This window comes from Rutidosis leptorrhynchoides, chromosome 2 (assembly GCF_046630445.1).
Source record: "Rutidosis leptorrhynchoides isolate AG116_Rl617_1_P2 chromosome 2, CSIRO_AGI_Rlap_v1, whole genome shotgun sequence".
NCBI classification, from domain to species: domain Eukaryota; kingdom Viridiplantae; phylum Streptophyta; class Magnoliopsida; order Asterales; family Asteraceae; genus Rutidosis; species Rutidosis leptorrhynchoides.
In genome coordinates, this window is record NC_092334.1 from 338,956,057 (window position 1) to 338,961,847 (window position 5,791).

The window sequence follows — 5,791 nt, forward strand, 5'->3', positions numbered from 1 at the left end:
CTATCTCTCAAATATATTTATATTTATATAATTTTAATTTTAATTTAAGTTAATAATAATAAGGTTATAGTGGCGAATGTTTTAAGTTTGTAAGTCGAAATTCTGTCCGTGTAATGCTACGCTGTTATTAATCATTGTAAGTTATGTTCAACCTTTTTAAATTAATGTCTCGTAGCTAAGTTATTATTATACTTATTTAAGCCGAAGTAATCGTGATGTTGGGCTAAATATTAAAGACTGGGTAATTGGGCTTTGTACCATAATTGGGGTTTGGACAAAAGAACGACACTTGTGGAAATTAGACTATGGGCTATTAATGATCTTTATATTTGTTTAATTGAATGATAGTTCGTTAATTTAATATAAAAATTACAATTGGACGTACCTATAAATAACCACATACACTCGATCGGACACGATGGGCGGGATATTTATAACTATTAATAATTGTTCATTTAACCGGACACGGGAATAGAATAATAGTTAATGGACTCATTAAAACAGGGGTGAATTACATACAAGGAAAATTGGTGTAATTATAGTTAAGTCCCCAATTAGTTGGAATATTTGACTTCGGATATAAGGATAATTTGACGAGGACACTCGCACTTTATATTTATAACTGATGGACTGTTATGGACAAAAACCAGATGGACATATTGAATAATCTAGGACAAAGGACAATTAACCCATGGTAATAAACTAAAATCAACACGTCAAACATCATGATTACGGAAGTTTAAATAAGCATAAAATAAAAAAAAATATAATTAAAAAAAATCTCGTTTTTTAAAAAATAAAATAAAATAAAATAAAAAAACTTTTTTTAAATAAAAAATATTAAAAAAAATATATATTAATTTCGTAAAAAAAATTAAAAAAAATTATAGTATTTGGGCCAAACCAGTTTGAACCTGCAATTTCAGAATTTACACATGCAATTTCGGATTTCAACAGGCAATTTCAGATTTTACACATGCAATTTCAAATTTTAAATATGCAATTCCAGTTTTAAACATGCAATTTCAGTTTTGAACATGCAATTTCGAATTTTATACATGCAATTTCAGATTTTAAACATGCAATTTCAGATTTTACACATGCAATTTCAGTTTTAAACACGCAATTTCATATTTTCAACACGCAATTTCAATTTTTGAACATGCAATTTCGGATTTTACACATGCAATTTCAGATTTTAAACATGCAATTTCAGATTTTACACATGCAATTTCAGTTTTAAGCACGCAATTTCATATTTTCAACACGCAATTTTAGTTTTTGAACATGCAATTTCGGATTTTACACACGCAATTTCAGTTTTGAACATGCAATTTTGGATTTTACACATGCAATTCCAGTTTTAAACACGCAATTTCGGACTTTCAACACGCAATTTCAGATTTTCAACACGCAATTTCGGTTCTGAACATGCAATTCCAAAAATAAAAAAAAGATAAAAAAATTTAAAAAAAAATTAAATATATTTTTAAGATTTTGTCTATAAAATTAAAAAGTGTTTTTAATTTAAGTTTTATTACCTTTAGATTTTTAAACTTTAGCCGCAACTTTTAGTTGTAAGTTTGTAGACACTAAGCTTTGCCGTAAAATCCCTTAAGTGTTTTTTCTTTAGATTAAGATTTAGGTGCTTTAAAATTTTACGACGTCGCTTATCGCTTTAGTTTTAATAGATTTTAGTGCCTATTAAGTTATTGCCGTTTTGGATATAGAATTCCTTTTAACCTTTAATACCTTTAGACGCAATTTTTAATATTTAGTTTTTAGACTTTTAAGTTTCGACGCTGCATTTTATTATTATTTTTTTTTCGACCTTTTATTTTTCGACGTTTTTCGACGCGCTCTTTTTCTTTCTTATTTCTCGACGCTCTAGTTTTTAGGACATATAATTTTCTATTTCTTCTCTAAAATTTCAAAACGAAAAATTATTTTAAGTGGTTAAATTGATAGACATCCAAAATTTTCTGGTTCGTAGTAATAGTTGGATTTGTTAGTGGCGAGTTGGGGCTTTCGATTTAAAGAGTCCTGGCTACCTGCTGCATCTATTGGCTATTCGAAACGTGGGCAAAATCAGAAAAGTCTATTAATTTGATAGCTTATATAATTTTTATCTTTTATAACTAATAGGATATTCAGTGAATGCACCGAGCAAAACGTTCACCACCTTTCATACGTTCACCACCTGTAACTCGATCAAGACATCTAGCCAGGATTATCGACGTTGATTTTTCTTTAGAATCGTCATCTAGTCGACCAAGTACTCCAATTCAAATTTCCGATAATCCATTTTTTGAACCCGACCTCAAAATTCAGGATCCGGAGGATATTCAGGGACAATTCAGAGATCCTGAACCACTAATCATTCCTCCTGAACCACAAATCACTCATCCAGAATTTGTCGAGGAAGAAACCATTAAGTCAGAATCTTCTAGCGATTCAGATTCAACAAACTCAATCATGGAAAATCTGGAACCTCTAAGTATGGAAGACCGAATGAGAGCTAAACGCACTGGCCAAGGTCATGCCATTACTCAACCAGACATTAATGCGCCAGATTATGAAATCAAAGGACAAATTCTACAAATGGTAACTAATCAATGCCAATTTAGTGATGCGCCGAAGGAAGATCTAAACGAACATCTTCGAACCTTTAATAGGATATGTACTCTATTCAAAATCCGAGAAGTGGAGGATGAACAGATATATCTCATGTTATTTCCCTGGACTTTAAAGGGAGAAGCCAAAGATTGGTTAGAATCGTTACCTGAAGGGGCGATTGATACATGGGACGTCTTAGTTGAAAATTTTCTTAAACAATTCTTTCCGGCATCTAAAGCCGTGAGACTTCAAGGAGAAATTGTTACATTCACACAAAAGCCAAATGAAACATTATATGAAGCGTGGACAAGATTTGGAAAGTTATTGAGAGGATGTCCGCAACATGGTTTAGACACTTATCAAATAGTACAAATATTCTACCAAGGATGCGACATCACTACAAGAAAAGACATCGATATAGCAGCTGGTGGTTCCATTATGAAGAAAACCGCAAGTGAAGCTTACAAAATTATTGATAACACTGCTTCCCACTCACATTAGTGGCACCAAGAAAAAGATATTCTTAGATCATCTAAAGAAGCTAGAGCCGATTCTAGACATGACTTTGATTCCATTTCCGCAAAGATAGATGCTGTCGAGAGACGAATGAAAAAGATGACTAAAGATATTCACTCAATACGAATTAGTTGTGAGCAGTGTGGAGGACCACATTTGACAAAAGATTGTCTCAGTATTGAACAAACAATGAAACAAAGAGAGAATGTTTCATACATGAACCAAAGGCCTGGAAATAATTATCAGAATAATTATCAACCGCCAAGACCAATCTACAATCAAAACCAGAATTATAACCGAAATGTTCCATACAACAACCAACAAGGTCCTAGCAATCAACAAGTATCCAATAATACTTACAATCAGCAAAGACCTATTTTTCAAAATAAATCACCATAAACCGATGATAAAAAGCCAAATTTAGAAGACATGATGTCGAAGCTAGTTGAATCTGATGGAATTTGACAATCTTTTAAAGAAACATGTTCTACATTTTAACAAGTTCATAAAACCCATTTCATGAAGATAAAGTGAGCGGAAGCATGCATAGTTCATGTTATATTATAACCATTTTAAAAGACAAATTCCATAAATATATCAAGTCTTGAATAATATGCTTACATACAACAAGTGGGTTTAGAGTTTTACCTCCTCAAGCTAGTTGAGGGTTGTGGTTCTTAAATGGATGATGAAGATGATGAAGAAGATGATGAATGCAAGCTCCTTACTTGAAGCCTCAAGCTTTGTATACCCACAAGCTTTTACCCAACACCACCTTGAAGTTGGTTAGGATTTTTAACACTTGAAATTGCTTAAAACAAAACAAGAACCCTCTCCTTTTTTTGTGAAAATTTCGGCCAGCAAACACACAAGGAAGAAAGGAGAGTTTTTGAATTACTTGATGTGGTTTTTGCATGTGTAAGTGGCTCAAATATGGACTAGATACATGCCTTGGAAGAGTGAAGTAAAGTAGCCAATAAAAGGGTGCCTTGAGCTAGCCAAAACCACCTTCCCAATGCCACTAACTATTTAAAAAAAATAGTTTTATAAAATATAAATTTTATATAAACTAAATTATAAAACTTCCATTATTTGTTATGCACATTTTTATTTTATAAAACCAATTTTATAAAATGTAACATAACAAAATTAATTATTTAACCTATAAATAATTAAATCCACATTATATAAATTATTCCATAATTTATATCCACATCAAGATATATTATTTTAGAAAACCATTTTTCTAAAATCCAAGTGTCGCGTATTTTAATCCACGATCCAATCGTTAAGATCAAATACGAATAAGGTATCGGTAAGCTTGTTATTGGGTATGACCCGACTTGGATCATAACATGTTAGCCACATTAATTTAATATGTCTCTCGGGCATATGAAATACCTTCAATCTCCCACTTGCACGAGAAACATAAAAAATTAATGCAAGTGATGGATACCACCTAACGACCGTCCATCACCCCTAATATGTCATGACTTAGTGCCATTCAATAACATCATCCCTTTCGAGTTTCCATCTCGAATATGATTAGGTGAATCTTTCAATATATCCTTTTGTCCTAGATGTCATGTTAAATCCAAGAGACATAGAATGATCACTCTCTTATAGATTTAACTTTATCAGGCCTTAGACATCTAACTCTCAACGAATAAGAGGGACAAATTCCATCTTGACTACATACGTTCTAGACACTACACTTAGTACCATACCTGAAGCCTCCCTTATGAGCTACCTTTTCAGAATAGCGAAGGAAAGAATCAAGGCACAATATTCGGTGAATATCTGAACCCAATATGTGTCTCAGGTCAGAGGATATAATGACATTCTCCTTTACTCAAGATTACATGTGATCAACGACAAAGGCTCCATACAGTAAATCTTGAGAGCGGGTCTTCCAATATTTGTGTCCCACAAATATCTATGAACCTTGGTTGCAACCATGCCCCACATTCACCATTTGAATGTTAACCATTCCAAGTTCATAATAGTCTAGACCTCACACTTGTTCCCACAAATGTGATCAACTACGGAATTTAGAATAATTATTTATTCATGGATAAAATATGCAAAATTGGAACATGACTCAAAATTAAATTAATACCATAATTATATTAATGAGTTTGAACTAATTCGTTCCGTTACAATACATAAAATGGATCATTTCCAATCACTAGAATATCGAAGCCCTAATGCACAAACATGTCCCTCATGTTTTGGCCCATGTAAAAGCTTCGTGAGTGGATCCGCAACATTTTGATCTGTGTGAACTTTGTGAATACATATCTTTCCCTTTTCAACTTCATCCCTGATGTAGTTGAATCTCCGCTCAATGTGACGAGTCTTTTGATGAGCACGAGGTTCCTTGATTTGAGCAATCGCACACTCGTTGTCACAAAAGATCTCAAGAGGGTCCTGAATGGAAGGGACCACTCCTAAGTCGTCGATGAATTTCTTCATCCATGCAGCTTCCTGAGCTGCCAGTGAGGCGGCAATGTACTCCGACTCTATAGTGGATAACGCAACAACATCCTGTTTTGAGCTCTTCCAAGAGACTGCACCACCATTTAACATGAAGACATAACCGGATTGTGATCAAGAGTCATCTCGATCAGTTTGGAAACTCGCGTCCACGTAACCTTTT

The 5,791-nt window shown here is 33.2% G+C and overlaps 1 non-coding gene across 1 annotated transcript; it reads right to left on the reverse strand.

The window, feature by feature from the left end:
• Window positions 1-2,859: 2,859 nt before the first annotated feature.
• Window positions 2,860-2,966, reverse strand: LOC139894961 (small nucleolar RNA R71). Its single transcript, XR_011775434.1, has one exon. It is a non-coding gene; the product is annotated as a small nucleolar RNA R71 (small nucleolar RNA).
• Window positions 2,967-5,791: the final 2,825 nt, after the last annotated feature.